The sequence below is a fragment of the Suricata suricatta genome, chromosome 9, assembly GCF_006229205.1.
Source record: "Suricata suricatta isolate VVHF042 chromosome 9, meerkat_22Aug2017_6uvM2_HiC, whole genome shotgun sequence".
In the NCBI taxonomy this organism is placed as follows: Eukaryota; Metazoa; Chordata; class Mammalia; order Carnivora; family Herpestidae; genus Suricata; species Suricata suricatta.
The window spans coordinates 81,781,156-81,791,652 of NC_043708.1; the positions used below are offsets into that span (position 1 = coordinate 81,781,156).

The window sequence follows — 10,497 nt, forward strand, 5'->3', positions numbered from 1 at the left end:
AATTTCTCACCCTTCCCTCAAATTACTGTTTGTCCCTGGGATAAAGCAAAAAGAAGCTTTTGGCTCGCGCCCCCCCCCCCCCCTGCTCCCAAGACACAGAGAAGTGGAGAAAGACCCTGGATCATTAAAGGGGAGAAAGGAACTTTACATCTCGACCCTTGAGAACCCAAAAGGCCCAAGTCAGACGGCCTTCCCTGAAATTTGCTCGAAGGCTCCAGAAATGTCTGGTGGGGGCCCTTCTACCCAAGTTCCGACAAGGGAAGCCTGGGGCAGAGGCTGGGGCCGGGGCCTAGCGCGGCCTAACACACAGGCACCTCGGGCCCTCTAGGGACCCGACCACACGCGGGGCCACGCGCGGGATCACGCCCGGGCTCGCTCCGCCCCCGCCTCTGCGGAGGCCTCCCGGCGGCCGGCTGGAAAAGGCTCGGGCCGGGGAGGGGGGGGGGCGCGGTGGGACACGGGTCCCTTTGTCCGCGGCGTGGAGGGGCCCCAGCTGCTGGCCCGCGGCGGAACACGGCTAGCCGGCGGGCACTGGGCTGCGGTGGCTGAGGGAGCGCTTCTCCGGAGGGGGCGCCGAGAGACGCCGGGAGAGGGGAGGCTGGCAGCCTCGGGTCAGCTGGGTGGGGCCTCCGGCCTCTCAGAACAGGGCACCGGCGCCCATGTCCGCGCTTCTTTTGTTAATGCGGTCCGAGTTTTTCTCTTCTGGAGGTAAAATTTCATTCAAATATTGACTTGGCCGCGAGGAATATAAAAGAACTGTGAGCTCCACATTTTCTGTCCTACGAGCTTAGGCTTTGGGAAACAAGGAAAGCGTCTCCGAGTTTGTCCAGAAAGAGTTAAGGAGCAGTGTGGACAGTAGGAGCCCTGGGACGGCAGGGAGGAGACAGCTGGCGGCGGGTGGCTGGAGCCATCTGGGCAGAGTAAGGCCAGAAGCCCTTCTTAGCCGAGTGGCTGGAGCCGTGGGGATGCTGCATTGAAACAAGGTCTGCAGATGCTTACTGAGCAGACTGTAGGTGAAGAGTCCTAGGAAATTGCTGAAGCCAAAAAACCCAAAACAAAGAAACAACCCATAATCCACTTAAGCAATTTTCTTTAATCTCTTTTAAGTTTGGTATCAGAAGTCTTTTATTAAAATGAAATATTATGTATAATCTCAATATATAAAATGGCTGGAAATAATATGTGGTCCACAAAACATTTAAATCTTCATTGTTTGTTGGGAAATGTTCCCTTGTTTGTGACCTTGAGGGACCTTGGGGTGGCAACCGAGGAAAAAACAAATGAGGAAGAAAAAAAGGATAACCAGAATCATTTCTTACTTGCTAAAACTTGCATTGTAACATTAGAACATGTATTTCTACCAGCACTATCTCACATTACCCTGAGTTGCAAACTTGGGATGAGAAACGTGTCAAACCTCATAGAAATAGAATTTTGCAGTGCATCAGTAGCGGTCTTCTAGAAATACAATGAATATTATTGGAATTCGGGAGACTTCTTCCAAACCTACTATTTCTTTTGATCAGATCATGCCCCTTTTTTGATACCTAGAAACTATTTGACACTATAATCATTGTTCCTAACAGTCTCTGTTCAAGCACATATTACATACCAGTTACTCTTCTTGTGCCTTTGTGAACTTCATTATTTTTAATTCTCAACCATTATATGTTTTAGCTTAGTTAGCAAACACAACTGGTTACTTTGTGCCTTTTTTTTAAAGTATATTTATTTTGAGAGAGAGAGAGAGCGCGCAAGGAAGCACAAGCTGAGGAAGGGCAGAGAGAGGGAGAGACAGAATTCCAAGCAGGCTCCAAGCTATCAGTGCAGAGCCTAATGTGGGGCTCGAACTCACAAACCGTGAGATCATGGCTTGAGCTGAATTCAAGAGTCACTTAACCCACTGCACCACTCAGGTGCCCCCACTTTGTGGGTTTTTTCAAATTAACCTTATAGTATTAACATATTTAATCTTAATAGTTGTGTAGGGTGGAGACTATTATCCCTATTTTTTAAAAGTTTATACATTTATTTAGACTGAGTGAACTTGAGTGGGGGAGGGGCAGAGAAAATCCCAAGCAGACTCTACTCTACCAGTGTAGAGCCTGATGCAGTGCTTGAACCCACAAACCATGAGATCATGACCTGAGCCAAAGTCGGATGCTTAACCGACTGAGCCACTCAGGTGCCCTGAGGTGGTTTTTTAAAGTAATCTCTGCACCCACTGTGGGGCTTGAATTTACAACCGAGAGATCAAGAGGCACATACTCTACCAACTGAGCTAGCCAGGAGCACCCAAACCCTCAATATTTTTTAAATTAGAAAATATTTTGGGGCCGCCTGAGTGGCTCAGTTGGTTAAGTGACCCACTTCAGTTCAGGTCATGATCTTGTAGTTTGTGGGTTCAAGCCCCATATGGGATCTGTGCTGACAGCTCAGAGCCTGGAGCCTGCTTTGGATTCTATCTCCTCCTCTCTCTGTTCCTCCCCCACTCATGCTCTGTCTCTCAAAAATAAATGAACATTAAAATATTTAAAAATTATTTTGAATGCTCAGAAAAGTTTTAAGACAAATATAAATCTCAGTCTTTTTTCATATATGATTTTGATATTTTGGAAAGAAATAAAACATTACAGATGCAGTAAAGTCTCCCAGGAACTACTCCCTGATTTCATTCCCATTTCTCCTTTCTCTCCCCAGATATCCATTATTTAAAATTGGTATCTATCTTCCCCTGCACATTTTATTCTTTTCACTACATTTGTATACCCATGAATGAAATAAAAATACATCAATTTATTTTTAAGACTTATCGACTTTGATATGTATGTAGGTCTGGTTCATTACGGCTACTTCTCCATTTTATGGTCACAACACAATCATTTCATTCTCCTATTGATGGACATTTGGTTTCTACTTTTTGTAATTTGAACAATGCTGCAATGCACATTTTTCCTAGGTTTTATATACACAAGAGAGAATTTCAGGCTGGTTCTTAGGAATGTACATCTCCAACTCTGCTAGATATTGTCAGGCTTTCATAGTGGCTGTAAAAGTAACATTTTCACCAGTAGTAACTGAGAGTTCCTTTTGGTCCACAATCTCAATAGTATTGTCAGATGTTTTAATTTTTAACAACTTCATGGCTGTGAGATGATATCCCATTTCTGTCTTAATTTCTATTTCCTGAATTACTAGTGAGTCTGAGCATCTTTTCAAATGTTTATGGGACACTGGATTTTTCTTTCTTTGATTTGTCTTTGTTCATTTTTATTTTACTTACTGATTATAGAAATTCTTTACATATTCTGGACCAATCCCATATCAGCTATGTATGAGGTAAACAATCTTCTCCTGGCTGCAATTTGTCTTTTTTTTTTAATGCTTTTTTATTTATTTTTGAGAGACAGACAGAAACAGCACGATCAGGGGAGGGTCAGAGAGAGAGGGAGACACAGAATCCAAAGCAGGCTCTAGGCTCTGAGTTAGCTGTCAACACAGAGCCTGACGCGGGGCTTGAAGCCATGAACTATGAGATCATGACCTGAGCCGAAGCCGGATGCTTAACCGACTGAGCCTCCCAGGTGCCCCTGCAATTTGTCTTTTACTTTGTCTTTTTCTTTTTGTACAGAAGTGTAAATGTTAATGTTGTCAAATGTATTAATATTTTATTTTATAGCTTTTTGTGACTTAAAAAATATTTCCAGGGCACCTGGCTGGCTCAGAGGAGCATGCAACTCTTTTTTTATTTTTAATGTTTATTTTTATTTTTAAGAGAGAAACAGCATATAAGCTGAGGAGGGCAGAGAGTGAGAGAGACAGAGCAGCCTCCAGGCTCTGAGCTGTCAGCACAGAGCGCAACCCGGGGCTCAAACCCACAAACTGTGAGGTCATGACCTGAGCTGAAGTCAGCGCTTAACTACTTGAGCCACCCAGGCGCCCCTGGAGCATGCAACTCTTGATCTCAGTGTTGTGAGTTCGAGCTCCACATTGGGTGTAGAAATTACCTAAAAATAAAATATTTAAAAAATTAAAGAGGACCCCTGGGTGGCTCAGTCAGTTAAGCATCTGACTTCAGCTCAGGTCATGATCTCACAGTCTGTGGGTTCAAACCCCACATTGGGCTCTGTGCTGACAGCTCAGAGCCTGGAGTCTGCTTCAGAATCTGCGTCTCCCTCTCTCTCTGCCCCTCCCCTGCTCACTCTCTGTCTCTCTCTCTCTCAAAAGTAAAAGACATTAAAAAAAAAAAAAAAGATAGGAGGGGTGCCTGGGTGGTTCAGTCTGTTAAATGTCTGACTTTGACTCATGTCATGGTCTGACGGTTCATGAATTGGAGCCCCAGGTCACGCTCCTACCTGACAGCTCAGAGCCTGGTGCCTGTTTCTGATTCTGTGTCTCTCTCCGTCAAAAATAAATGAACATTAAAAAAAATTTAAAAATAAATTAAAAAATAAAAAATAGGGGCATCTGGGTGTTCAGTCAGTTAAACATCTAACTTTGGCTGAGATCATGATCTTATGGTTTGTGAGTTTGAGCCCTGCATCAGGCTCTGCTCTGTCAGAAGCTTGGTATTCTGTCTCTCCCTCTATTTATTAGATAGATAGATAGATAGATAAAATATTGATTGTTAAAAAATTAAATAAATAATAAAATAAATTATTTCCTACCCCCAAGATCATATAGTTGGTCTCCTATACATTCTTTTAAAAGTTTTAAAGATTTTCTTTTCAAATCAATGAGGTAATTTCATTTTTTCTTTTCAAATGATATGAGGTAATTTCGTTTTTTTTCCCTATGCATTTTTAATCCCAGCACCATTTACTGACCAGAGAAGAACAATTAAAAAAAAAACAAAAATCATAACTTACAGCCTGGGTATGGGTGGGTGTAGACGTTTGGAGAGAACTCTGAAGGGAGCTGGGTTCCTAGGGCCCACCCAGCTCCAGTCTGGGCTCAGGATCTCTATCTAGATGATGTTGTTGGTCCTGGCATCGGAGGGGGGTTTCGAAAATTCTGAGGAAAGGGGCACCTGAGTGGCTCAGTTGGTTAAGCATCCAACTTCGGCTCAAGTCAAGATCTCACAGTTTGTGAGTGCAACCCCCATGTTGGGTTCTGCGCTGACAGCTCAGAGCCTGGAGTCTGCTTTGGATTCTGCATCTTCCTCTCTTTTTGCCCCTCCCCCATTCATGCTCTGTCTCTTAAAAATAAAAGTAAGAATGGTAAAAATAAAAATTAGAAGAAAAAAAAGAAAATTCTGAGGAAGGCATTTCTGGTCATTTCTGGTCACCGAGACTGCTGTGGGACCTCGTTCCAAACTAGGATTTCCTACCCAATTGGCATTTTCTGGCTCTAGCCATTCCCAACTACCCAACTACAGACTCCCTGAAGCAGGCAGACGTCTGGGGCCGAGAGCTAACTTTGCAGGTCTAGGGGCGGTATCAACTAACATGGCTTTTCCCACCCATTTTCCCTAGAGCTAAAAGCTCCATAAGTCTGGGTCTGTCTTCCACATTTTTACAGGGAAGAATTTTTCAAAAATCTGATGTGTCGTCAAGTATCCAGCTTTCAAAATCTGGTTCTTTGTCACAGGCTACCTTACTAATCAGTCAAAACCCCACGTTTTAGGCTACTGTTATGGCAGCAACCCCATTTCCGTGTACCAATTTCTACATTATTAAATTATGTGGTAAATTGATATAACAAATAGACTACAGAATACAACAGCTCAAACAAAATAGGAATTTCTTTCACCCTCATCCAACCGTCTGGAGGTATAGTAATCTAAGGCTTGTAGGCCACTTTGTTACCAATCCTTATTCAAGGACCTAGGTTCCTTCCATCTTGTTCCCCCATATTTTCCTAAGGTGAAGGTGTTGACCTCTTACGTGTGGTCAGAGCTGGGTGATTCCTGCAACTACATTCTAGCTGCCAGTCTTTATGTCTCTCTGGTCTTCCTTTGGGTGATGTCACAGAAGGAATTCATGGGAACAGCAGTCTCTGAGTTTTTGCAGTATTCTCAACAGTTTCTCTATAGCCTTTATACTTGAAGATCAGTTTGGCTGGCTACAGAATCTGTGGTTCTCATTTTCTGTCATTGTCTTAAATATGTTACTGTGTTACTTTCTGGATAAAGTGTTAGTTAACAAAAAGTATAATAGAATTTTTTTCCCCTTGGTCTTTTTTTTTTGCCTGGATGCTAATAACCATTTATTTTTCTTTCAAGTCCAATAGTTTCAATGGACTATGTCTTCTAGTTGGTCATTCTGGATCAGTTTACCATATACGTGGCATGCTCTTTCAGTATATAGTTCCATGTTCTAGAATAGAGCTCCTTTTCTGGTTGTATTCAGATAGTGGCTTTAAAATAAACAAACAAATAAATAAATAAATAACCTTATATTTTGTGAGATTTGCCTCTTTTGCCTCCTTCCCTTACTTTTATTTGGAACTTCTTCCTATTTGTCCCTGTCCCTGGAATTTCATTCCCAGCAGTTTCTCCTCATCGAAGACCTAAAGAGCTCTGTCTTGGAGGGCGCTTTATTTGTAGTTCTGAGAGCTTATAGGACCCATTCTGCCCCGTTTCTATGAGATCTATTGCATCTTCGTGGTCCTGTTGTATGCACTGGTGAGCTGGACTCTGCAGGATTCCCTCCAGGTTTCCACTGAGAGTTGTCATTTGGGTGGTTGTCTGCTTTCAAGGTTGCCAAAAGCCAAGTTCCTTCCCTTTGCCTCCCTCTGTATGGATTCTGATCCCACACAAGCCTTGTCACTGACCGGGTTCATTATTACCAGCTTGAATTTGTGATTCAGAAGAACGCCTTGGCACCCAGGTTTCTGGAGATGTTATCCATGGATCTTTGGTTTACAATCCCAGTTGCATTTTGCTGCCATGGTTGTCTTCCCTCCACAAATTTTGCTATATATTACATTTATTATCATCCAACCCTAAATCTCTTATTATTTACCCAACTATCCTTTATAACCCAAATAAACTACATCTCTGAACTCTTTTAGCAGCTATGTTTGTCAGTCTTCTCCCTTGGGTGGAGAAACTGCTCAAAGCCCTGATGTAAGCACTGAGCCTGACTCTAGTTCCTGACCTAGACTGGAGTACTTTTTTGTCCCCTAAGTGCCTGGCTGCCTCCCCTGTATCTCTACTAGGATCCTCATAGCCCTGAGGCTTTAGTCCTACTCATGACTTTATGTTTCTATTTAGTTCAGGGTCACAGAGATTATGATCTTGTTTTTGAACTCAGCACTATCATTTTGTTGTTTTCTTTTTTTGTGTTTTATCTATCCCTGCTATATATTTACAGCAGAGGGAGTGCCAAAAGAGTGAGCTCACGACCCATCTTGACTCAAAGTATCTCAAAAGACATTTCTGAATGCACAGTGCACAATGAACTGACGAGCCACTATAAAGATACAAAAATGAGTAAGAAAGACTCTCAGTCTCAGAGCGATAAAGAATCTAAGGAAAGAAGGTGACCTATAACATACTACCATAAAACAGACTGAAAACTGCTCTATGAGAAGTGGTTAGTAGAGCTGGGAGACCCCAGGAAGACTTGTGAGGGGATGAGGAGGGCCCCTCAGAGGTCGTATCTTTAGAACAGATTGTTTAGAGATGTGATTGTGGGAGTGGACTTGGCAGTTTGGGGACACCATCTGTGAAATGAGCACAGGCTGCCTATGTGGAGTGTGGAGGATGTACTGAAGGAAGCAGCTGGAGGTTGGAGTACAGGCTCTGGAGTTCACACAGACTTAGTTCCAGTCCAGCCTCTGCCACTAACTAAAGGTCTGAGCCTGGACAGTTCACTTCATCTTTCTGAGCCTTAGTTCATCTATAGAATGGGAATAGAGTATCCCCTGCCTCAGATGGTTATAAGGAGTATAAGTGTTGGTGATGTATATAAAGACAGTAAACTTTTTTTAAAGCTTATTTATTTATTTTGAGAGAAAGGGAGAGAGAGAGAGAGAGGAAGGGAGAGAGAATCCCAAGCGGGCTCTGCACTGTCTGTGCAGAGCCCAATGGAGGGCCTTAACTCACCAACTGTGAGATTGTGACCTGAGCAGAAACCAAGAGTTGGATGCTCAACTGACTAAGCTGCCAGGTGCCCCAAGACATAGTAACTCTTAATAAGTAGTACTGATAACTATTATAAGCATTATGAAGGGTCTCGGATATTAAGCTATTAATTTTTTTAAAGCTTTAAGTCATAATTTACATACAATAACAAACTGAGCACTTTGCTATTTACTAGTCCTACTTCTATTCTCTGGAACAGTCCCTGGAATATTACCCAGGCTGTGATAGCATTTGTGGTAGGCAAAGTAATGGCTCCAAAAATGTCTACTTGTTAATCTCGGGAACCTGTGAATATATTAGGTGGCATGGCAAAGGGGAATTAAGGTTGCAGATGGAATTAAGTTTGTTAATCAACTAGCAAAACTAGTGGGCCCGATGTAATCAAGAGAGTCTATGTGAATAGAAAAGGGAGGCAGAAAAGGGAAAATTAGAGACAGCGTGAGATGACTTTGTTGGACATGGCTTTGAAGATGGAAGGGGCCATGAGCAAAGGAATGTGGGCAGCCTCTACAAACTGGAAAAAAAAAACTGGAATCAGATCCGCCCCCTGGAGCCCTGCCAACACCTTGACTTTGACCCACTGAGACCCACTCTGGACCTCTCACCTCTAAAACTGTAGATAACAAAAGTACATTATTTTATTTTATTTTATTTAAAAACAAATTTAAAAATTTTTAATGTTAATGTATTTTTGAGAGAGAGAGCACAAGCAGGGGAGGGGCAGAGAGAGAGAGAGAGGGTGACACAGAATCTGGAGCAGGCTCCAGCTCTGAGCTGTCAGCACAGAGCTGGCCATGGGGGTCGAATTCACAAACAGTGAGATCATGACCTGAAGCCAGATGCTTAACCAACTGAGCCACCCAGGCACCCCTATTTTATTTTGTTTTAAAGATGTATTTATTTATTTTTAAGTAATCTGTACATCCAACATGAGGCTCAATCTTACAACCCCAAGATCAAGAGTTGTGTACTCAGCCAGCCAGGCGCCCCAGAAGTGTGTTATTTTAAAACACTAAATTTCTGGTAATTTGTTGTAGCAGAAATAGAAAACTAATAGAGTCTTGAATAAATGCTTGTTGACTACCTAAATTAATGAATCAAGGACAGTTCTACTAGCTTTTTAAAATAATAATTCTTCTCATTTTAGAGGAGAGAAAATTTAGTTTGGATCATGCTATCTCCCTGTAAGGTACCCATATCTTAAATAACATGGACTTCTTGGGGTGGTGCTAAAGTGATTTTGAGGTTGATTGAAGAGTAAGTGTTCGTATTTCCCCCATATTCCTATGTTGAAGCCTCATTCTCAATGTCAGAGCATTTGGAGGTGAGGTCTTTGGGAAGTGGTTTGGTCATGAGGGTGGAACCCTTATGAATGGAATTAGTACCTTATAAAAGGGATTCCAGAGGGCTCCCTTGATCCTTCCAGCATGTAAGGGCACAGCAAGGAGACGGCTGTCTCTGAACCAGGAAGTGAGACCTCACCAGACACTAAGTTTGCAGGTACCTTAAACTTGGACCCCAGCCTCCAGAACTGTGAGGGATAAATGTCTCTTTTGGCTTTCAGCTTGGAGGAGGCAAAGGTGAAACTGTCTTTGGTTGTCCCAAATCCAGGTTCATCTGACACCAGCCACCTCCACCATGCTGCCTAAGTTCGACCCTAATTAAATCAAAGTCATATACCTGAGATGCACCAGTGGTGAGGTCAGTGCCATGTCTGCCCTGGCCCTGAAGATCAGCCTGCTGGGTCTGTCTTCAAAAAAGGTTGGTAAAGACATTGTCAAGGCAACTGGTGATTAGAAGGGTCTGAGGATTACAGTAGAACTGACCATTCAGAACAGACAGGCCCAGATTGAAATGGTACCTTCTGCCTCTGCCCTGATTATCAAAGCCCTCAAGGAACCACCAAGAGACAGAGGCAGAAAAACATTAAGCACAGTGGAAATACTACTTTTATTTTTTTTAATATCACTTTTGATAAGATTGTCAGCATTGCCTGAAAGATGTGGCACCCGTCTTTAGCTGGAGAACTTTCTGGAACCATTAAAGAGATCCTAGGAACTGCACAGCCTGTGGGCTGCAGTGTTGATGGCCGCCACCCTCATGAAATCAAAGATGACACCAATAGCGGTACAGTGGAATGCCCAGCTAGTTAAGGGCTACCAAGGAAAATATTTCAACAAAGGATCATTTGACAACCAATGGGAAAAAAAAAGAAAGAAATTTCTGTTGTTAATGATGCACTCAGTCTATGATATTGTTATAGCAGCACAAATGGATTAAAAAGGAGTTTGGGATAATTCCAGCTTGAATGTACCATTAAAATGGTAATGATTTATTTTATTTTTTTAAAGTTTATTTATTTATTTTGAGAAAGACAGAGACAGTGCGAGTGAGGGAGAGAGAGAGAA

The 10,497-nt window shown here is 42.6% G+C and overlaps 1 pseudogene; it reads left to right on the forward strand.

The window, feature by feature from the left end:
* The first annotated feature begins 9,694 nt into the window (after window positions 1–9,694).
* LOC115302634 lies at window positions 9,695–10,242 on the forward strand (annotated as a pseudogene).
* Window positions 10,243–10,497: the final 255 nt, after the last annotated feature.